Source organism: Pantherophis guttatus, chromosome 4 (assembly GCF_059756535.1).
Source record: "Pantherophis guttatus breed Tessera chromosome 4, ASM5975653v1, whole genome shotgun sequence".
NCBI lineage: Eukaryota > Metazoa > Chordata > Lepidosauria > Squamata > Colubridae > Pantherophis > Pantherophis guttatus.
Window position 1 is genome coordinate 94,938,870 of NC_142066.1, and position 24,899 is coordinate 94,963,768.

Below are 24,899 nucleotides of genomic sequence, written 5' to 3' on the forward strand. Positions count from 1 at the left end.
CCAATGTAATCATTAAAAAAAATTTCTCGCCTAGATTGCCCTCTATTCTCAGCTGATCTATTCCCCTTTTTTCCTCTCTGCTTCTTTCTGACCTCTCTATTTTTAGCACTGTTAATCTCAGTGTAATCATTGAAACTATTATTCACTCTCTCTTTTTCATTGCTATTCCCAATGTAATCATTTAATTTTTCATCAGTGTCTTTGTTCTCAATATTATTTTCTTGCTTCTCATTAGTAGCTTGTTCATCCTGTTGACTATGCTCCAGAAAAATTCTTGACCGGAAGCATCATGGTGAGACTGGCTGGGAAAATACCAGGCTCTAATGAGCCTGGTGAAAACTCAGCCAGACGAACCACTGTCGGGGTTGTGTGTGTGTGTCTTTGGACCAGAACCATCCTGTAGGAACAGTGAAGAAGGAGAGGCATCTTGGATGGCTAAAGAAGAACAGGCAAGTTCCTTGGAAAGCCAGAGAAAACTCTTCGATCCAACGACGGGATGGCAGCAGCCATTGCGACTACCATGAAGCCGGGGCATCCGGAATAAGAATTGTGCAGGAGCGAAGATTTGGATGGAATATTGGTACTGGGAGAGTGATTGGACAACTCACAGGTAATAAAGGAAAAAAAATGGGAAATTTTAAAGCTATCCCGGCATGGAAACAGCAGCTAAATAGTGTCGGGGGAAGTTAATTGACAGAGAAGACAGAAAGCGAAGTAAAAAACATTAAAGCCCAAAACGGAGTTTGATGTTTAAATCTTAAATGTGGATACTGAATTTGGAGAGGCTAAATTTATTATAAGAAAAAGAAACCCAAAAGAAAATACTTTTGGAATAGGATTGGATATAAACTGTAAGGAAAATTTTGAACTTTAAAGAAAGATTAAAAAATAAAGAAACCCACAATAGAAAAGCCCTGTTAAAGAGTTTAAAATGAACTGGAACATAAAGTTGGAAATTGGAAAATATAAAAAACTTAGAAGAGGAAGAAAGTAAGTTAATTGGATTCAATATACAAAACTGGATACTTTGTTAAATTGTTGATTTGGAACTTGTGGATTCTAGAGAGCCATCTACTGGCAGAAAAAAAAAGTACTACATTGAACACTTTAAATATGGGAAATGTACTGTGTTCTTGAGGAACGAGCCTTGAGAGTTTGTAAGGAGGATTTGTTTGCCTTTTCAACATTGATAATACAAGAGGTGGAAAACAACAAACTTTAAATTGGAGCTAAAAAGTAACTAGAATATCAAAATGTGGCAAGAACTAATCAAGATGGTCCAAATGGTATGTTTATCATTTGATGTGGACAGTATTATGTACTTTTATTAGCAGTATATTTATTGTAGCATTTTTTTATTATTAAAAAGTTTTATCAAATATTACAACAATTTTTCCCATCCCTCCTCCCCCTATCCCTCTTTCACCCACCCCCCATCCCTCCTGCCCCCTCTCCCCCCACCCCCCACCCCTCCCCCACCCCGGACTTCCCAGAGCAAATACAGGGTATAGCATTTAACAAATATAAACTAAAATATGCTAACTTTCTATAGACTCCAAACTCCCTCTTGCTCTTTAATGCCCCTTCCAACTAACAAAACATAATTCAAAAAGAAAAAATAATTCTGTTTTTCTTTTTTTTTCATTCATAAACTATTTGAAACTTTTTAGTCTGATATTTGTTTTGAATATAGTCAATCCATCTTCTCCATTCCGATATATATCTTTCATTTGAATGCAGCATACATTTCAAGTATGCTGAAATTTTTGCCATCTTGGCTAAATTCACTACTTTTAATATCCATTCTTCAATAGTAGGTATATCTTCCTTCTTCCAATACTGTGCCACCAAAAGTCTGGCTGCTGTTATTAAATTTAAAATCAATTTAGTCTCTATAACCGTACAATCTGTAATTATACCCAACAGAAAGAACTGTGGAGTAAATTTTATCTTCTTCTTGAGAATATTTTGGATATTCCACCATATTTTTATCCAAAATGCCTTAATTTTTTTACATGTCCACCATATATGATAATACGTGGCATCATCACATTCACATCTCCAAAACTTAGGTTGCAAACTTAGATACATACAGGCTAGCTTTTTAGGATCTAGATGCCATCTATAAAACATTTTATAAAAGTTCTCTCTTAAATTTTGGGCTTGCGTAAACTTCACATTTCTAACCCATATTTTTTCCCACATTTCCATCATTATTGGTTCTTCAATATTTTGTGCCCATTTTATCATACAGTCCTTAACTAGCTCCGTTTCTGAATCTATTTCTACCAATGCATTATACAACCTTTTTATATGCATTTGACTTTGGTCTCTAATTTGTTTTACCAAGTTCTCCTCATTCTGCAAGATACCAGTTTTCTGATCTTCTCTCCATCTAGCTTGCAGCTGTCCATACTGAAACCATGTTTGAATTATCTTTTCTTCTCTTAATTGATTCAAAGATTTTAGTTGTAATATACCTCTTTCCTTATTAAGAAGCTCTTTATAAGTAGTCACATCTTGTTTTTGCTCTACACTTATATTCTCTATCGCGTGTCTGGGTATTGCCCATATTGGTAACTTATCGTTTAATTTATACTGATACTTTTTCCAGACACGCAATAAAGCATTCCTTAATATGTGACTTTTAAAAGTCTTATCTACTTTCTTGTCATATAATAAATAAGCATGCCAACCGTAAACCAAATCATATCCCTCAATATTCCATATTCTTTCTTCTGTTGAATTCATCCAGTCACTAATTGCTGATAGGGCAGCTGTCTCATAATATAATCTTAAATTGGGCATTTTGAGACCTCCTCTTTCACGTATATCCTACATTATTCTTTGCTTTATTCTCAGTCTCTTTCCTGCCCAGACAAAATTATTAATACCCTTCTGCCATATCTTCAAATTTTCAACTTTTTAAAGTATTGGTATCATTTAAAAAAGAAACAAAAACTTAGGCAAAACATTCATTTTTACTGCTGCTATTCTTCCTAACAAGGATAATTGTAATTTTTTCCAATTTTCCATCTCTCTCTGTAATTTTTGCCACAACGGATCATAGTTATGCGTGAATAATTTCGCATTTGATGTCATAATATAAACCCCCAAATACTTAACATTTTTTACTATTTCAAATCCTGTTAATCTTTCTAATTCATCTTTTTGATTTGTAGTCATGTTTGTAGTTATTATCTTCATTTTCCCTGCATTTATTTTAAATCCAGATACTTGCCCATATTGCTTAATTATATTCATTAAACCTACAACCGACTGTAATGGTTGGGTTAAAGTAACAACCAAGTCGTCTGCAAATGCTCGTAATCTGTAATCATACTGCCTAATTTTAATTCCCTTTATTTTATCTGACCCACGTATCTTACTCAACAAAAATTCCAAGGTCAAAATAAACAATAATGGAGATAAGGGACATCCTTGTCTTGTTCCTTTTTCTATATTAAAAGTATCTGTAAAAATAATATTAATTATTATTTGCGCTGTTTGTTTCTGATATATTGCCTTAATAGATTGTGTAAAATGTTCTCCAAACTGCATCTTTTCTATTATTTTCAATAAGAAATGCCAGTTCAATCGATCGAATGCTTTCTCCACATCAAGAAATATTAGCACCGCAGGGACTTGGTTGTTCTTCCCCAAATACTCTAATAGGTTAACCACTTGCTTTACATTACTTTTAATTTGTCTACCATTTATAAAACCAGTTTGATCATTATGAATCAATTGTTGCATGACTGTCATTAACCTATTTGCTAGTATTTTAGCAAAAATGTTATAATCTGTATTTAAAAGTGATATAGGCCTGATTTTTTTGGCTGGGTGTGGTCTTGCTCCTCCTTTGGAATCAAAGAAATAAAAGCTGTCCTCCAGGATGGGGGTACATCTCCTCCAGATTGTATATTAGTAAATAGTTCCTTAAGTGGTCCCACCATTTCTAACTACAAGTATTTGTAATAAGTGGCTGTCAAACCATCTGTCCCAGGGGCTTTACCCACTTTCAACTGCTTAATTGCAAGCATGATCTCTTCGGAAGTTATTGGTTGATTTAAACCCTCCCTTTGCTCTTTTGTAATTATAGAAATATTCTCTTTTTGTAAATATCCATCTATATTTATACTTTGAATTTTATCACTAGCATACAACCTCGTGTAAAAATGCTTTTTTAATCATATTTTGCTGATAAACCTCTTTACCTTTATATTCTATTTTCTCTATAGTCTGTAACTTTTGTTTTTTCCTTAACAGATATGCTAACCATCTGCCTGGTTTGTTAGCATTGCAAAAAGTATTGTGTTTAGCATATTGCAAGTTAGTTGCAACCTGATCTGCCATTAACATATTAAATTGCCTTCGCAGTAAGTTAATTGCTTCTTTTGTTTTCTTGTCTGCTGGATTCAATATCAAGGCTTGTTCTTTTTTTTTTTTAATTTTCTCTTCTAGGTCCTTCCTTTTTTTCCCCTGTTTATGTCTCTGTTTATTATTCAAATATATCAAAATACCTCTCATATATGCTTTACTTGCATCTCAAACCATTTCCATAGATGTACCCTTATGCATATTCATAATGAAAAATTCATTCATAAATTTTTTACATTCTTTTACATTTTCCTCATATCTAAACAGATTTTCATTTAACGTCCAAGACCTCTTAAATCCCTTTCCATACTCCAATACCATCCAAACTGGACTATGATCCGTTAAAACTCTTGGACATATCTTCGTCTTCTTCACCCTAGAAAAGAGATCATTGGTAATTAATATAAAATCAATCCTAGAAAAAGATTGATGTCTGTCAGAAAAAAAGGTAAAATCTTATATAATGAAGCTATGGAGAAAGCCAAAATACCAAACTCATGGACAGAAGCCATAATAACAATCATTCCAAAAGAAGATACAGATCTCCAGTTAATACAAAACTATAGACCTATTTCATTATTGAATGCCGATTACAAAATATTTGCAGCAATCTTGGCCGAAAGGATTAAATCAGTATTAAATACATATATACACCCAGACCAAAATGGATTTCTGCCGGGACGCCAAATAAAGAACAACATGAGAATAATACTTAATGCTCTAGAATATTATGAATCACACCCGGAGAAGCAGGCAGCGTTGGTTTTTCTTGACGCCCAAAAGGCCTTCGATAATCAAAATTGGAAATTTATGATTGAACAACTACAAAATATGCAAATTGGGGAAAAATTTGGGAAAATTATAGCAGAAATCTATACCAAGCAATCAGCAAGGATAATTATGAATGATGACATAACAGACAAATTTAATATAACAAAAGGAGTCAGACAAGGCTGTCCACTTTCCCCCTTACTATATATTCTATCATTGGAAATCCTGTTGAAAAAAATTAGAGAAGACCAAGGAATTGAAGGTTTAAGGATCAATAGAGAAGAATACAAAGCTCAAGCCTTTGCTGATGACCTAGTGTTTTTGACAGAAAATCCTATGGAATCTATACCTAATTTGTTCCAAAAAATAGAAGAATTTGGAGAAGTGGCTGGACTAAAAATCAATAAAAGTAAATCGAAGCTAATTGTAAAAAACCTTACGGAAATCCAAACAAAAGAATTGACAGATAATATATAAAACCAAACAACAACAAAAAATAAAATATCTAGGAATCTGGTTATCTACAAGAACATCAGCAATTAAAGAAAACAATTATGATAAATTACTAGAACAAACAAAGAAAGACTTAGAAAAATGGAAAAATTTACACATTTCATTCCTAGGAAGAATTTCGGCCATCAAAATGACTATATTACCTAAATTTTTATATTTGTTTCAGGTCACCCCAATTAAAATAGATAAACCGTTTTTTGAAAAGCTGAATAAAATAACATCTAAATTTATATGGCAAGGGAAAAGGCCACGAATAAAATTTAAACTGCTTCAGGATACAAAAGATAGAGGAGGAGCTGCACTCCCTGACTGGGAGATATACTACCAAGCAGCAGTACTATTGTGGGTCAAAGATTGGATAGAATTAAAGGACTCTAGAATTTTAACAATTGAGGGACACGAACTTCAACCTGGCTGGCACTCCTTTATGTGGGATGAGAAATACAAAACACATTCATATTTTAAAACACACACAATAAGGAACTCATTATTACAAATTTGGCTTAAAACTAAAAAACAACATTATATGAAGATACCAAATTGGCTAGCACCGGCAGAATCAATTAGGCACCCAAATTTAACAGATAAGACAAAAATAATTAGATATAAAGATATAATTGACTATCAAGGCAAATTAAAGACAAAACAACAATTGGAGACAGATTTACACAGAGAAATAGACTGATGGATTTACATTCAAATACAATCCAAATACAGAGAACATATAAAAACATATGAAATTTATAATCAAAAACAAGAAATAGATAAAATTATATTAGATTCAGAAAATAAATTAATTAGTAGAATTTATAAATTTCTTCATCGCTATAAATTGGAAGAAGAGACAGTCAAAGAAACGATGATTAAGTGGGCTCAAAACATCAAACACACAATACCTTTGGAAAAATGGGGAAAGTTCTGGCAGGTAAACCTAAATTTAACGAAAGCAACGGCGTACAAGGAAAACCAACTGAAAATGTTTTATCGGTGGCATATGTCTCCAACCAGATTGGCAAAAATACAACCTAAAAATAGCCCGATTTGTTGGAAGTGCAAAAAGGCACAAGGGACTTTCTATCATTTATGGTGGACGTGCCCAGCAGCAAAGAAATTTTGGTCTAACATCAAAAAATGGTTGGAACAAATAATAAAAACACAGATTGAAAAAGAACCAGAAACATTTTTATTAGGAATCTTTAATAAATCATACCCTAAGGATATCAAATATCTTACAATTCATATATTTACTGTTGCAAGAATAACCTACGCAAGAAATTGGAAACAAGAAAAAATACCAAGTGAAACAGAAGTAATAGGGAAAATTTTAGAATGTGCTGAAATGGATAGGTTAACCAAAGAATTACAAGAAAGAGAAGAATCAGACTATTATAAAATATGGAATAATTGGTATAATTGGTTAAAAATCAGAAATATACAAAAAATATAGGGGATATATTATCGATTTATATATATATATATATATATATATATATATATATATATATATATAAAAATATTATTAGATTAAGGAGAGGTGAAGGAATATATCATAAGTAGAATTGTAGAACGTCACTCTGAAAAAATGCTTAAGAAGAAATTACACTCTTTTTGTGTATATGTTGTATAAATGTTTGCTGTGTATATGTTACGTATGTCTTTTTTAATATTTATATTCAATAAAAACTACTTAAAAAAAAGGTAAAATCTTTTTCTTCAGAGTTCCTCTCTCGCCAGATATCTCTCAACTCCATGTCATCCATCATTTCAAAAAACGATTTTGGCAATCTGGCATGCATTGAGATATTTTGCAAGAGCCCCTTCTTATCTTTTTTAGTGTCCAAAACTCCATTCCAATCACCAAATAAAATGCATGATTTATAATCCCATTGTACTAACTTGGAATGTAAAAGCTTGTAAAATTTTTCCTGTTGTTGGTTCGATGCATATACTCTAATTAAAAGTATTTTTCCCCTTTTATTAAAAGTTCAATTGCTATGAATCTTCCTTGATCATCTGCTTCAATTAGTTTAGCAATTAAGTCTTTTTTTAGGTATATAACTATACCATTCTTCTTCTCGGGAGCAGATGCAACAAAATGTGTACCTAGCCTTGCGTTTATTAGATATTTTTCATTTTTCATTCTAATATGCGTCTCTTGTAGACAGATTACTTCATTTTAAACTGTTTCAAATAATGAAATATTTTCCTCCTCTTTTGTGGTGAATTTAGGCCATTAACATTCCAAGTCAGAAATCTAGTTGCCATTCTTAATTCTTCTTTATACTTGGCTGCCACTCGGGTCTGTCTTTGATCCTTAGGTTCTTCTATTTTTTCGAATACATCCAAAGCTTGAGCAGTTGAAAGTTGTATTAAACTTTCGAAAAGTTGTATTAAATCTTCTTGAATAATCAAAGCTCCCTTTTGGGCCTGTGCCAGCGATTCTTCCTTCTCCCCCTTTCTTGCCCCCTCTGCTTCCGTCTTCCTTCTAGCTTCTGGGGACTGTGGGCATCCAGCCTTTTACACCTTTTACATTGGTATAAAAATCTCTTGCCTTCCACACTGAATTAAGACGATATCTTTCTCCTGAATAGTTCACCACTAGTCCAGCTGGAACCTATTTGGATCCGCTCCAGTCCGGTTTCAGACCTGGGTACAGCACGGAAACGGCATTGGTTGCGTTGGTGGATGATCTCTGGAGGGCTCGGGATAGGGGTTACTCCTCTATCCTGGTCCTGTTAGACCTCTCAGCGGCTTTTGATACCATCGACCATGGTATCATGTTGCGCCGGCTGGAGGGACTGGGAGTGGGGGGCACCTTTTTGCGGTGGTTCTCCTCCTATCTCTCTGACCGGTCGCAATCCGTGTTGACAGGGGGGCAGCGGTCGACCCCGAGGCGCCTTGTTTGTGGGGTGCCACAAGGGTCGGTCCTCTCGCCCCTCCTGTTCAACATTTATGTGAAGCCGCTGGGTGAGATCATCCGTGGTTTTGGGGTAGAGTTCCATCAGTACGCTGATGATACTCAGCTGTACATCTCCACCCCAGACCATCCCAACGATGCCTTGGAAGTGATGTCCCAGTGCCTGGAGGCCGTGCGGGTCTGGATGGGGAGAAACAGGCTTCGACTCAACCCTTCCAAGACCGAGTGGCTGTGGCTGCCGGCATCCCGGTATAGCCAGCTGACGCCATCGCTGGTTATTGGGGGTGAATCATTGGCCCCCACGGAAGGGGCCCGCAACTTGGGCGTCCTCCTGGATGCACGGCTGTCCTTAGAAGGGCATCTGACGGCCGTGGCCAGGGGGGCTTTTTATCAGGTTCGCCTGATACGCCAGTTGCGCCCCTTTCTGGATCGGGACTCCCTACGCACAGTCACTCAAGCACTCGTCACTTCTCGTCTGGACTATTGTAACGCTCTCTACATGGGGCTCCCCTTGGGGTACACCCGGAGGCTCCAACTGGTGCAGAATGCGGCCGCGCAGGGGATTATGGGAGCGACTGGGCGCTCCCATGTGACTCCTCTCCTGCGCGAGCTGCATTGGCTTCCGGTGGACTTCCGGGTGCGCTTCAAGGTGTTGGTGACCACCTTTAAAGCGCTCCATGGCTTAGGGCCGGGGTACTTACGGGACCGCCTTCTGCCACCAATTGCCTCCCACCGGCCAGTTCGCTCCCACAGAGAGGGCCTCCTCAGGGTGCCGTCGGCTAGACAATGCCGGCTGGCGACCCCCAGGAGGAGAGCCTTCTCTGTGGTGGCACCTACCCTTTGGAACAATCTACCCCCAGAGATACGAGTGATCTCCGACCTCCGGACCTTTCGTCGGGCCCTAAAAACTCATCTCTTTCAGTTAGCCGGTCTCTCTTGATTTTATGATTTTATGGTTGGTTTTAAATTTTGATATGGATTTTAAATTGATAAATTTTAAACTATGGGCCAAATTTAATTATTTTAAATCTATTTTTAATCGTATTTATGTATAAATGTTTTTATTTTGGCTGTTCACCGCCCTGAGTCCGAAAGGAGAAGGGCGGTATAGAAATTCGAATAATAAATAAATAATAAATAAATAACCTCCCATCTGTACTGTATCTGACGGTTTCTCAGTTCTTCCATCAGAAAGGCATAATCCCTTCTGGCTCTCAACATTTTGGGGGGGATTTCTTTCAATATTAAAACCTCCTGCCCCTCCACTTGAAGTTTATTTTTAGAAGTGGCTTGTAAAGTTTCATTGCATATCCTTCTTGTAGTAAAATAAACTACAATGTCTCTTGGTAAATGTTTCTGTCTGGCAACCCATGAATTGACATGATAGATTTTGTCAATTTGCCATTCAAAATTTGCTTTTTGTTCTCCCATTATCTGTGCAAATGCTTCTGCAAAAATCTCTCTCAAATTCTCTTGCTTATTTTCCTTCAGACCTCTTATTCTCAAAGCAAATTCCATGTCTCTATATTGTATCATTTTTACGTCGGCCTCTGCTCTTTCCATCTTATTCTGAACCTCTCCCATTTTATTTTCCAAATTCACATTAGACTGCTTAATTTCTTCCACTTTTTCATCTAATGATTCAATATGGCTTGCCAGACCTTGAACTGCCATGACAATATCTTCTCTAATTTTCTGATTTCGATTTTGAATAAACTCTTTAATTTCAGCCATCTCATCAGCGACATCTCAAATTTTATCCTCAAACACAGAAGTAATTTTTTTCTCTGTAACGGAGGCTTGTGTTTGAAGGGCTTCCTGCAATATTTCAAGTGTTAATATTCGTGGTTCTGTTGGAGCAGAGAGAGACTGCAATTTGGACACTTGAGCTGGCGAACTCCCAGCACTTTTAGGGACAACAGTCTTTATTTGTTTTGAAGCCATTTTTAGTTTTCAATTTGAATTTATTCAGCAACCAGAACAACAAATCCACCAGGTCCAAAAATTTCCAGTTCTTAAATAATACCAATCATTTTTTAAAATCACTACTATAGTCTTTTTAGCCTTTAAAGCTTCTTTCTTTCAAAGCAAAAATCTCTAGTTTTAGACAGGGGCTGCCAGCTCTAAACAAAACTTTCCTTTTAGCTTTCACTTTCCACGCCCCATTAGAACTCAATTGCCATCTTGCTTTCACTTTCTTCCCTTAATAACTCAGAAGGAAATAATACACATTTAGAGTTAAAGTTTAGTACTTGCAAATCTGATCTCTCCTGGCTTTGCTCAGCCTGCTTCCAAATCCAATGTTTTATTCAAAGTGTTGTTTGTGGGGGTGGTCGCAGCGTCTTGTTCTGCTTAAAGCAGAAACGTCCCGGATCCGGAGCTCTGTCAGACTTCCAGGGAGCTCTCACCCTTCGAGCCCCAGAATTGTTCCTGGGGCTCTTGGGGGGCTCTACCTACACCCGTCTGCTCTCTTCCTCCCCTTTTCCCGGGGAGAAAGTTTCCAAACTGCTAGACAGCTGATTTGCGCTATTCTAGCAGCTTTACGCGATCGCGCGGCTGGCACTCACAAAGGAGCATCTTCAACGCCTATGGTGCCACTGAAAATCCTATTGTAGCATTTTTATTAGCAGTACTAATAGATTGTATTGCACTGTATTAGATTACTCAAGAAGAAATGCTGAACTTTTATTCCAACCTGAATGACATTTTTTTAAGTATATGGAAAAAACTTTACACATCAGAGGACTCAGTAATTAATCTTAGCCAGCCAGGCGTTATTTGATGAAACATAAAATAAAAATCTGGTTGATAATGATCCTTTCTCTAGTGGGTAAAAACCAACCTACCAATGTTAGCTTTTACTCTTTGAAAATTTATTTTCTCAAAAAAAAAAAAAAAAGAGAGAGAGAGAGAGAGAGAGAGAGAGAGAGAGAGAGAGAGAGAGAGAACTGTAGAAATATAGCTTTACTAGCTGATAACCCGGCATTGCCCGGGTATTTATTTATTGCCAGCTCCCCCCTCCCTGTGTATATATCTCTCTCTCTCTTCCCTTTCTCCCCCTCTCTATCTCACCCCCTCTCTGTATCTCTCTGTGTGTCTGTCTCTCCCCCCGTCTCTCTGTCTCCCTCTCTCTCCTCCTCTCTGCATTTCTCTCTCTCTCTCTATTTCTCTCTGTGTCCCTTTCTCCCTCCTCCCTCTCTGTATCTCTCTCTCTGTGTCTCTCTCCCCTCTCTCTCTGTGTGTGTGTGTCTGCCCCCTCTCTGTATCTCTCTCTGTGCATGTGTCTCTTTCCCCCTCTCCCCCTCTCTCTGTATCTCTCTCTCTCTCCCCCCTCTGTATCTCTCTCTCTCTCTGTGCATGTGTGTGTGTCTCTCTGTATCTCTCTTCCCCCTTCTCTGATTCTGATATGAGGCATTGGGCAGGCCAGAGGCACTCTCGCAGTGCCTTGTGCAGCACAGTGAACTTAGTGCGCTTCACAATGGGTGAGATGGGGTCCCCTCCTCCTCCTGGAGTGACAATGCAATCCTGCCCCACTCACCCCTAGCAACAAGACATGGTTTACAGCTCTGAGCCCGAAGTGGTGGGAGGACTGCCTTGAGCGCAAATGGGGCATGAAGGCAAGTACAGCTTTGGTCCTGCACTAAAGCTCTGGCCATTGCCTTACTGTGTCCCCCTTTCTCCCTGAAGCTCTTTGTCTGAGCACATTGGGCGCGAGCTCCAGCCCAAAGTGGTAGGAGGCAAAGGCTTCCTTGAGCACAAATGTGGTGCGAAGGCAAGTATAGAGCCATTTCTCCTCCTATCCCTCCTTTTCTTCTCATGACCCCTGGCTGACTGTGGCAGGGCTGGGAAGGTGTGCCATTACCATGGCAACTCCACTGTGCTGTACAGTAGAAGCCATTTTAAGGCACAACAGGCTGTTTCATAACAGAACACCCCTCCCAAGAAGTGTTAGGGTGTCTTACCCCCACAGTATTTCTTTCCAGGGAGTAAGTCATCTGTGTACCAAGTTTGGTTGAAATTGCTCAAGTGTTCCAGAGTTATGCTGGTAGAAGTCATTTTAAGGCAATCCAGTAGAACCTATTTTAAGGCAAACGAGGTTGTGTCCTTGCCCAGGTATTTATAGCTGTCAAAGTTTGTCTGAGAGGGAGCCATTGGAAGGGGCCTTTCTTCCCCCTACTCCCATACCTATCATCCCTGCCCTCTCCCTTCCCCCTCCCATGCGGTCCTTTTTCCCACCCTGTCTAAGATCCTGGCACTTTGTCCCAAATCCATCAAGCACTTCCACACTGGGCCACAGGAGGGCAAACATCACGGCTGGCTTTCTAGAGGAAGCTGCGAAGGAACTGACATCACAAACAACTGCTGCTCTAGAATGCCACACTCGCTCTCCTTAATGGCTCAGGTGTTTCAGAGTTTTGCTGGAACACACACACACAGAAACACATGCACACCCCAGGGGTGTCTTACCCCCCACAGTATTTGTTTCCAGAGGGTAAGTCATTTGTGTACCCAGTTTGGTTGAAATTGCTGGAGGCCTTCCAGAGTTATGCTGGAATACACACATACACCCCTAAGGGTGCTACCCCCACAGTGTTTGTTTCCAGAGAGTAAGTCATCTGTGTACCAAGTTTGGTTGAAATTATTCAAGATGTTCCAGACTTATGCTGGAACATACATACAAACATACATACTTTTTTATACAGAGAGAGATTGATTTGTAAAGCAAAGCATGAAGGCTGAAGAATAAGAAGTAGACTAAGCAGGTTAAGAGGATTATCAAATCAAATATTTGGGAGATCACTACAATAGTCTCCCAAATGAAAGAGCAAGTTTGGTTTAGTGGGTAAGGCATTGCATTAGAAAATAGTCACTTTCAAGTCTTTCCTTAGCCATGAAAGCCTGCTGGGTAACTTTGGGCCAGGCACTCTCTCTCTCAGCCCAACCTACCTCTCAGGATTGTTGTCATGTGGAAAATATTAGAAATTGGAAAATATTGTCATGGGGAAGATGTATTAGATATGTTCTCTGCCTTGAATTATTTGTAAAAATAATAAAAGACGGATACAATTAAATAAATAACATAAATAAAATAAGAAATTGGCGTGGCCAACTCAACATCACTCACATCAAGGGGTGCCTCACCATGCCCAGCCTCTATTATGAAGATCCACCAAGCTCAGTGTAGCGGCTGCTCTGCAGGGTTTCAAGGGAACCAGTTAAGCAGACCTGTCTGGAAATCCTGGAAAATGAGCAGATGTTCTACAAGACTACAACTCACAGCCCTGTTTATTTTCCTGTCTTTACTACTTTATAGTGCTTGAACCCTTTTTTAAAGAAAAGGGAAAAACATCTATGCCTTTTGTTCCCTTGGAGGTGGGTTTGTTACTGCATTGCACTGGGAAACCTTCTCCCTGGGTGCTTTCCAACTTCTGCAATTTTAAGAGGCATGGACTTCAACTCACCAAATTTCCCAGCCAACACTGTCAGTGATAGAATGAGTACTGAAAGAATTCTCCTAGTTTTTGGAAACTGCACTTTTGGCAAATTAAAGAATATATCACTTTCAAAGATTATAAAGTGTATTAACTTTCTTAAATGGTTAAATCTGCCTAAATTTAGCCTATTCCACCTTATCCTGTGTTAGGAAAAGTGAAGCTCTGCCAGCAATAAGTAAGAAAAATAATTTACCAGCCTCTTTATTGTGGCAAAATACAGGTAGTCCTTGACTTGCTATGGTTCGTTTAGTGACCATTCAAAGTTACAACAGCGCTGAAAAATGTGATTTAGACCATTTTTCATAGTTGTGATCAAAATTAAGATCTTGACAACTGGTTTTTATTGATGACCTTTGCTGTGTCCCAGGATCATGTGATCACCTTTTGTGACTTTCTGACAAAGTCAATGGGGAAGCCAGACTCACTTAATAAACAGGTTACTAACTTATCAATTGCAGTGATTCACTTAACAACAATGGCAAGAAAAGTAATAAATGAGGCAAAATTCACTTAACAAATGTTTCACTTAACAACAGAAACTGTGAGCTCAATTGTAGTCATAAGTGGAGTACTATCTATAGAAAGTCAAGAACTATCAACTAATGTGGCAGGACTTCTTTGGATGGAAATTTAGTCTATGAGAGGTATAATTTCTGAGAGGTATGATTTCTCAGAGAAAGTCTTTGGATACTTTTGGGTGAAGAGTATAGGCTTCCCTTATATTTCTAAGCAGAGCTATAGCCCTTAATTATTTATTTAGTCAATTTATACAGCTGTCCACCTCAAAAATATGTCTCTGGACAATTTACAGAAAATTTAAAAGAGTATATAAAAACACCAGAACTATGCAGAAATGATTTAAAAACAATAAAAACATTTACAAATGTATACAACAATATGCAATAGCCAAGGTATTCTAACATCCATTAATAACACTCAGTATAGCTACTGCACAGGCTCTACCACACTTCTGGTACCTTCACATCATATTAAAAACATGACATAAAGTTTTCTTGCTAATTTTTTAGAGGACATGCCCTCATGTTGTTGTTTGCGTTTTATAAGAAACTGATGGAGATCATATTGTTTTTGCAAAGAAAGCCATTTTTAAGAGGTATAAAAGTCCAGTAGGACATTGAGACATTAAAGTTAAAAAGTTCAAGACTGGAAAACAATAAGAGTCTGCTATTCTGATAAGCAAGTCATCTTGGGCAAGCAGATTAGTTAACAGTTTTAATCACACAGTCTAGTTATATAGTGGAGAAATTAATTAACTGCTTGCCTCAATATATTATGCTTATGCTGCAAGGATTGTAAGGAAACAAGAAATATAGGTTAACAAATAAAAAAGGGACAAAAGGTTGTCTGGAAAAAGGGGAACTGGGCAAAAGCTGGGGAAATAAATTAAGCATGGGGAAATTCATGGAGAAACAGGCATTCCGGGAAGATTGCAACCCTGAGTCTTTGTCAAAGGGGGCTGCAGGGTTCGGGTGGAGGGAATTTGTGGTTCAGGTGGAGGGAATAAAAAGTTGAAGAAACGTAGTCCTCTGTGTGCCTACCTGCTAACCACCCATTCTTGCAAAAACGTATTTTACATGCAATAAACTGCTTGCTGCTTCACTTCATGACTTGATTAGTTTTGAGAAAGCTGGCTTGCTGTCAGGGTTCCAACAGATGCCCTAATTAAATCATGAGTCTCGAGCCAAACTTCAAAAGAAATCCAGTTATTTATTAGGAGCTTCATGTTGGCATGTTCCCAAGTGAAGCCAACTCTGACCCTACGTAATTTATGCTCCAATTATGACCCTGTTTCCCTCCTCTCTCCAGGCTGTGTCATCAATCATATTTAACAGAGCAATTTCGCGGGTTGTAGAGGTCACTCCCCTCTCGCTTGTAGGTAATCCTCCGGCTTGTAAGTAGCTATTCAAGGATACAGCCTTGAGAGAGATAAGTGTGGAATGTGCATCTGTCTTTGGCTGCTGTACCATTTCACTGGTTTCCCATCCCCCCTGGCCTATGGCAACTCGAAAGCAGGCCAGGGATGTTTTGCAAGTTGACATTCGGCTCCCCTCACTTCCTGAAGGCAACCTGTGCAAAGCAAAAACAATTTGAGTACAGGTATAGATTTTAAGGTTGTGACCCCCCCGCAGGCTTGTTTGAGTTGTCTGCGTGGAATTTTGCTATGAGGTGGTCAGCCTGGATGTTCCTATTCTTTACCCAGGATGCCTCTGATAAGGGGAGCCCTTCCACTTGATTAAGTATTGGAGTTGTCTCCTGTGCCATCTCGAGTCAAGGATTCACTGCACCATGGGGTCCAGGGGCTCATGGGGTAGTGGCCTCGATAGGGTCGATATGAGCATGGGTTTTAAAAGGCTACTATGGAATACTGGGTGTATCTTCCCTAGCAATCAGGGCAATTTTAATTGCACCATAACTGGGTTGATGATCTTTAGTATGGGGAATGGTCCCATAAACTTAGGCCCCAGTTTCTTGCTGGGGAGTTTAACCCAGGTATTTTGTGGAGCGGTAGATCTTCTCCCCCACCTGGAATGGCTGTTGCAAGGCTCGGTGTTTGTCTGCCTGTTTCTTATAGGTTTACTCCGCTTTAGCTAGTGCTTTCTTGACATTTTCCCAGGTAGCTGTCAGCGTTAACATCCAGTCGATCAAGCTGACTGAGGAGGGGGGTCCCTTAGATATTCAGGCATTGGAACAAAGTCCATGCTGCTCACTACTTTGAATGGAGTTAGTCCAGTGCTATTGTGAATAGTATTATTGTACGCAACCTCAGCGAAAGGCAGGAGATCTGCCCAGTTGGACTGCTGATAGTTCACGTAACACCTGAGGTACTGTTCTACCATGACATTCAGTCTTTCTACCCCTCCATTGGTACTAGGATAGAAAGCTGAGCTAAGGCCTTGGGATGCCCCAGTGGACCGCAGGAACTCCCTCCAGAATTTAGCCGTGAACTGGACCCCTCTCTCTGAGATAATTCTCCGTGGCACTCCATGCAGGTGGTAGATGTGCTTCAGGAACAGTTTGGATAGCTGCTGGACTAAGGGTAGTCCACTGCAGGGTATGAAGTGTGCCTGCTTGGAGAATAGTCTATTACAATCCAGATCACCATGTTCCCCCCCACTTTTTGGCAACTCCACTATAAAGTCCATTGTAATTTCTCCCCATGGCCTCGTTGGTTCTGCTACTGGTTTCAGCAGTCCGGGGGTTTTCCTGGTGGTTTCTTCATTGTGGTGCAGATGATACAACTTTTCACATAACTGTCCACATCTTTCTTTATGCTGGGCCACCAGGGTCCATCTCTATGCCCTCATTTGACACTCAGTAGCCCAGGTAGCCGTGCATGGTGAAATTCGCATTTTGATAGCTTGATATAAAGGTTGGCTGCCAGACATTTTTCCAGTAGCTGGCGGACTAGGGGTATGTGGTCATTCATGGTCTCAGTGTAGATGAGGATATAGTCCAGGTAGACAAGGACCCCCTTATAGAGGTGCTCATGCAGCACCTTGTTTATTAACTGCATGAATACTGCTGGCCTCCCTGATGCATACTCAGTAGTATGCTTCTCTGAGGTCTAATTTGGTAAAAACTTTTCCCTTGGCTAGGTGAGATAGCATGTCCTTCATGAAAGGGAGGGGTATAGGTTGTGTACACACACCCAGTTTATTCTTCTAAAATCCACTCACAATTCCATAGTTCCATCTTTTTTTCTTTGAATAGGACTGGGGCTGCGACCTGTGGCTTGGCTGGCTTGATGAACCTCCTTTCTAAGGAACCTCCTTTTTGTCTATGTATTTGTGCATTTCTTGCATTTCCCGGAGCGTCATGGCATACAGTTTGGGTTTGGGTAGTTTTGCCCCAGGGGTGATTTTGATGGTGCAGTCTGCCTCACGGTGGGGTGGTAGGACGTTGCACTCAGCCTTGCTGAATACTTCCGCAAGGTCCTGATATTCTCTGGGGATCTGTTCATCCTCTGGGGTTTTGTTGGAGGTGGCTGCCAGTTGTTCTGGTGGGCCCTTTGGGAGGATTCCCTGCATGGGTGGTGCTTCTATTTGCTGGTGTGGAGGGGGTTGGGGTCCCCTTGCTATCCTCAGCCTTCAGCTGCCCCCTTGCCACCAGATGTTCGGGCCCCACTTGTCTAGCCAGAAGAGTCCCAGTATGGCTGTGTCTGTCATTTGGAGGGCTATTATGAATCAAATTGCTTCCCAGTGATTTGCTAGCTCTAGCTTCACTGGTTCAGTCAGGTGGGTGGCATAGGCTCCCCCCAATAGGGACCCATCAACCTGTTCAAACCTGATTAGGTTCCCCAGTTTCAGGACCGTGGTTAGGATGATTAAGCATCTAGTGCAGCCTGAGTCTATTAGGGCTTGAAAAGTCCCCTGGGTTCCTGTTTTTTGGCTGTGAGGGGAGAGAGCTCTGCAGCCTGGAGGGCTTTCCGAGATGTGTTGGTGGCACACCTGGGGCCTCATTCTGGCTGTGGCTCTAGCTTTGGCTTCGGGGCTGGGGTTGCGCATGCTGATGCCATGTGGCCTATCTCCCCGCATCTGTAGCATTTCAGTGGACTTCATAGGAGGGTTGGTTTTGGGGCCGGCTGTGGTGCTGTGATTCCCTATTGGCTGGGTGGTCTCTGGTCTGGTTGACCTCTCTCTTTAGTGTCTGGTTGCTTTCTCATGTCAAACGTTTTTATTCCAACAGGCTGGTCTGGCCTAACTCTCCCTTTTAAATTAGGTTTTAAATGTTTTATATAAATTGGATGTCTTAAATTTGTTTTTTGAGCCCATGGAGCTCTCTACATGGGGCTCCCCTTGAGGAGCACCCGGAGGCTCCAACTGGCGCAGAGTGCGGCCGCGCGGGTGGTAATGGGAGCGACATGGCGCTCCCATGTGACACCTCTCCTGCGCGAGCTGCACTGGCTCCCGGTGGTCTTCCGGGTGCGCTTCAAGGTTTTGGTTACCACCTTTAAAGCGCTCCATGGCTTAGGACCTGGTTATCTACGGGACCGCCTACTACCACCAATAGCCTCCCACCGGCCAGTACGCTCTCATAGAGAGGGACTCCTCCGGGTGCCGTCAGCCAAACAATGTCGGCTGGCGACCCCTAGGGGGAGAGCCTTCTCTGTGGGGGCACCTACCATCTGGAATGAGCTCCCCCCAGAGATACGGAGGATCCCGGATCTGCGCACCTTCCGCCGCGCTGTGAAGACCTTTTTATTCCATCAGGCGGGCTTGGCCTAATCTCTTCCCTTTTTAAACATGTAAATTTTAATCTGTTTTTAAATTATTGGGGTGTTTTAAATTTGTCTGGGCCAAAATGATTTAATCTGATTTAATCTGGTTTTTTAAATTTTTTGTATCTATGTTATTTTATTGTTTGGCTGTTCACCGCCCTGAGTCCTTTGGGAGTAGGGCAGTATACAAATCAAATAAAACATAAAACAAACATAAAACAAATTATTTAATTTATTTTTAATAGTTTTTAACTTTTGTATGTCCTTTGTATTTTTATCTTGGCTGTTCACCGCCCTGAGTCCACCCCCTGAGTAGGGCGGTATACAAATATGATAAAATAAATAAATAAATAAATAAATAAATAAATAAATTGGCACGCAATCTGCTGTCGACTTTTATGGCCTTGGTACTACAGTGGTTTAAAGCACCCTGTTATTAACACAGCTGCCTGCAATTTACTGCTGGTTCGAATCTCTCCAAGGCTCAAGGTTGACTCAGCCTTCCATCCTTTCTAAGGTAGGTTAAATGAGGACCCAGTTTGTGGGGGCAATAAGCTGACTTTGTATAAATATACAAAAGGATGAAGGCTATTGCTGAATGCACTGTAAGCCGCCCTGAGTCTCCGGAGAAGGGCGGCATATAAATCAAATTTAAAAAAAAAAAATGGCTACTCAAAACCACTCAGAGAGTCGGTTTGGGATGTCCCAATAGGCAATTACCCAGGCAATTTGCTTGTCCAGGCTTATTCTGAAAAAATGAACTAACAGCCGCTCTGGCAAAGGGGGTATGACTCTCTTGAATTCACGGATGTGTTCCTTAATTTATTTTATTTTATTTTTTATTTTATTTATTTATTTTTATATGCCGCCCTTCTCCGGAGACTCAGGGCGGCTTACAATGCGTTAAGCAATAGCCTTCATACTTTTGTATGTTTTATACAAAGTCAGCTTATTGCCCCCACAAACCAGGTCCTCATTTTACCCACCTTAGAAAGGATGGAAGGCTGAGTCGACCTTGAGCCTGGTGATAATTCGACTCGCAGTAATTGCAGGCAGCTGGATGTTAAATGCTGCCTTGGTAGGAGGCATTAGCCGCCTACACCACTCAGGCTCCTTAATGGGTCATCCCCTCTGCTTTAGGTGTCTGAGCTCATTTTCTGTGTACGGATCCTCCTTCACCTCCTCATATCTGGCCTCTAGTTGTCGTAGGAAATCGTCTACATCTTGCAGGTGGGGGGCTCTCCTCTTCTGGAGGGCTGCTAGCCACTTCCTTGCTTCTCCCTCTAGCCCCACAGCAAAGGTATTCACCATGGCTCTGTGGGATGGGTAGAGGTGTCTATAGCACTCTAGGTGGATCTCAGCCGAGTCAAGCAATAGAGCTAGTTGATCTGAGTCCCCATTAACTTTCCCCTGAAGTAGGGTGGTTTGTTCAGCACTGCTCCTCCCTCCTCCTGTCGGCCCCTGAAAGCCTGCACTTGATGTGGCTGGAAATATAGCCAGAGCAATTCACCATTTTTTTCCTTTAACTTCTCCCTTATTAAATTTGTAAGGATATCAATTATTTGTCTTATCACAGCAGCAGAACAATAGGGCAGGGCAAATTTTGGTGACATACTTTTCTTCCAATATAAGGAGAGGAGGAATTTGCATGGTTATGAGAAAGAGGTCATAGTCAGGCCAAACTCTGCATGAATCCACATCCCAGACTAAATTCTGTAAAAAGTCTGTTCTTGTGTTAAATAGATATTCTACCAGTAAATGATTGTTTGGAAGACTTCTAAACTGGTCATCCAGCTACTGTTTGGTGGGTTTGAATCTTCTTACTATCCTCCCTCTCTGAAAAACACTATTTTATGAAAGTTGCATATTTTAATATTTAGCAGGCTTAAGGCTTAAACCCCCCCATAGTAAAGGGAGGTATAGGATTTTAAAGTACATAGGATCTCCTCCATAAAAATTATCAAACATACAGATTTTTTAAAAAAAGTTTCATTCATTTAAAAAAAGTACTTGTCCATTCCTAACTTCTGTTGGTATGGCACTTGGCAAAGAGAATTAATTATAATTTTCTGACCAGTTTAAGGGGAAAAAATATTGGCATGCTAGACTGCTTAGCAAACATGCTTAACTGGTTATTAAACCAATTAAAGGGAAGTTCTGGCACAGTTGTCTTTTCCCATATCTCAAGCAGTAAGTCTGGTTTCTAATTTGTCCAAGCTGAGTCTTGCTGTTGGTGTTGCATCAAGACTTGGCTGTTTGGCTACAACCTTGCATGGTTGTAGGTAGATACATACACTGGGAGAGCAGCCAAGTCCTGATGCAATGCCAACAGCAAGACTGACATAAGCTGAAATGTTTACCATTAATATACTATAGTTTTTAAAGATTTTCAGGGAAGATCCTGCTTTGTGATCCAATGACTTTTCTCAGGGTGCCATCAGTATTTTCAAAACAGCTAATAATACAGTATTTTTGTTTTCTGAAAAATTATTGTGTGTTTTTGTCACCCTTGGTTAGGCCAGGTGGAATATTTATATTATTTGGCTTCTACAATAAAGCTGAGTGCGTCCTTTCTATTTCAGCTTGGATCTCACAATATCTTTTTAACAGATCTTAAAGGACTTTTTGAGTAACATTTCATACTCTTTGCTGAAGAATGTTTCAGGTAGATATATTGACACAGAATTAAGTTATTCTTTTTATCTTCAATTGCATGAACAATGGGAACTTTCTCTCCAATTTTGGGCATGTCATTTTAAAAAGCAGTATGTTGATAAGATGGGAATTTCAATGAAAATAGAACATTAATAATATACAAATTTTACTTAGTGATATATTATTGGTATATTACTCCAGTTCTGATTGCTAAAATGAACAGCTCATTTTCTAAATGTTGTGGGAAATGTAATGATCAGATTGGATTTTCTTTTCATTTTTGGTGGGCAACGTTCTAAGGCCAAACTATTATGGAAAATACCAGTACATACATTAGAATGAAATAAATGTTAAAAAGATCAGTTTCTTTTTGAACAGAGATAGTCTTATTAAATTTTACTAAACCCATATATCCCCATAAATTATACTGAATTAGCTTTGTACATATTAACTGCTGTGAAAATAGCTTGTGCTTCTTACTGGAAAGAATCTTTGATACCCTTGTGAAAGTACGGTTAACTAAATTGTAGGAACATGCTTCAATATCTAAAATAATTTTTCAAAAATAAATCTGATATAGAATATAACTCAATTTGGAATCCATTTCTGAATTATTACAACATCTACAGTTTAGCTTCTTCTTACTTAAAATATTATTTCAGCTTTACAAAGTCCTTCAAATCAGAGCATGAATAGAATATACTGTGATTTATATTATTTTGCTAACTGTACTGTGCTAACTACTGCTTCTGGAATTCATGGTTTGTTTTTTTTAGAATGTTATTGCAATATAGCACATTTTTAAAAATGATATATTTGGCCATTTATATGCAATTAATGAAATAACAAACTTTAACTAATATTATACATCTAAATCCCCTATAGTACTTTACTTTTTAATCTATTTTGAATGTATTTTTTCTTGAGATAGTTAATAAATATTAGATATATTTAATATTAAATAACAATATATTTTATTGATAGACTAGAACCGTGATGGCGAACCTATGGCACACGTGCCACAGGTGGCACGCGGAGCCATATTAGTGTGCACACCAGCTCAGCTCTGGGGCGCATGCTTGCACCGGCCAGCTGATTATTGGGCCTTCTGGGCTCACCAGAAGTAGGGAAACAGGCTATTTCCTGCCTCTGGAGGGCCTGGGGGTGGGGGTGGGGAAGTCCCATTTTTCTTTCTTACCTGGCTCCAGATCATCTCTATTTATCTAGGAAGGGTGAAAACAGCCTTTCCCACTCCCTTGGAGGCCCTAGGGAGGCTGAAAGGGCCCATTTCCCGACTCCTGGTGGGACAGAAAGTGACTTTTTTTGCTGTCCCCAGCCTCCAGAGACTCCTAGAGAGGCTCCTAGAGACTCCTAGAGAGGATCTGGAGGCTGGACACAGCAAAAAATGTCACTTCCTGTCCCACTGGGAATTGCTAAATGGGCCATTTCAGGCCTTTGGCGGGCCTCTGAGAGAGTGAGAAAGGCTGTTTTCGCCCTTCCCAGATAAATAGAGAGGATCTGGAACCAGGTAAGAAAGAAAAATGGGCCTACCAAGCGGGGGGGGGGGATTTGCACACACATGTGCACATGCGACCCTCCCCCGCTCCCCTCTCCTGGCACGCAATGGCAAAAAGGTTAGCCATCACTGGACTAGAATGTAGTGAGTTGTCACTAAACTGAGTTAATTGAATTGAGTTCAAGCCTAGAAATTAGATTTGAACACTTTAGACACTGACAATTTGGTACCAAATAAACACATTCTTTTGAGAAAATCTGTTTTGGCAGGAGTCCTGTCTGAGTAAAGCAATAAAGGAAATAAAATACTAAATGTTTTCATCTTCTATTGCATCACCACTCTAATTTATACTCCATTAACTCTGTTTCCTAAAGTTGGGCTGACAACCTTTTCTCTGTGATTAATTTCCCATGACTAGGAATAGTGGTCACACACCCGATTTGGTGTTCTTATCGGAGCAGTGCCTATGTGACCTGGAATTGGTGGACCTGTCCTTGGTCCCCTTGTCATGGTTGGATCACAGTCTGGTGGCAATGAGTTTCTCAAGAGCTGTACACCCCCACCTCCACAGGGAGGCAGGACCTATTAGATTGGTCCACCCCCATTGACTAATGGACCCGGATAGGTTCCAGAAGGAGCTGGGGGTTACAACTGCAGATCTACTGTGCAGTCCAGCCGAGCTCTTAGTCACTGTTTGGAATAGGAAGGTGACTGAGGCTCTGGATAGGATTGCATCCATGCGACCTCTCCTCACCCATAGACCTAGCTGTACCCTGTGGTGTACAGAGGAACTGAGAGGGATGAATCACATGAGGAGATGTCTAGAGTGCCACTGGCAGAAGACAGGGTATGAACTCGATCGAATACGGTTAGGAACTACTACTATGGCCTATCTCGTGGCAATTCGTGCAGTGAAGGGTGAATATTTCTCCACACTAATTGTGTCTGCAGATAATCGCCCAGCGACTCTCTTTAAGGTGAGCTTTAAGGTTGTCGAGAAGGTGGTTGCGTGGCAGCTCCAGAGGTTTCTGGATGAAATGGATTATCTTGACCCCTTCCAGTAAGGATTCAGGCCTGGATTTGGGAGAGAAACAGCATTGGTTGCACTTTTGGATGATCTCTGGCGGGGGCGGGATGGAGGTAGTGCATTCATCCTTGCTCTACTTGACCTCTCAGCGGCTATCGATACCATCAACCATGGTATTCTCCTGGAGTGGCTTCAGGGGATGGGAGTGGGAGGCCTTATGCTATCCTGGTTCACTTCCTTCCTCTGCAGCAACTCTCAGTCAGTGCTGATAGGAGGGGAGAGATCCAACCCTTGCCCACTGCTTCCGAACCGGTAAGGAAGGTAAGTAGATTTCACCCCTGTATTAAAGTTATCGTATATCTCATAAATCACAAAGTAGCTCCTAC

At 40.3% G+C, this 24,899-nt stretch overlaps 1 long non-coding RNA gene across 1 annotated transcript in view; it reads right to left on the reverse strand.

Annotated features, from left to right (window-relative positions):
• Window positions 1-4,472: 4,472 nt before the first annotated feature.
• The window catches only part of LOC132709424 (uncharacterized), a 163,667-nt gene continuing 143,240 nt past the window's right edge, over window positions 4,473-24,899 (reverse strand). Inside the window, exon 3 of the long non-coding RNA XR_009620438.2 lies at window positions 4,473-4,756. This is a non-coding gene — a long non-coding RNA (uncharacterized LOC132709424). The remainder of the gene's footprint in view (window positions 4,757-24,899) is intronic.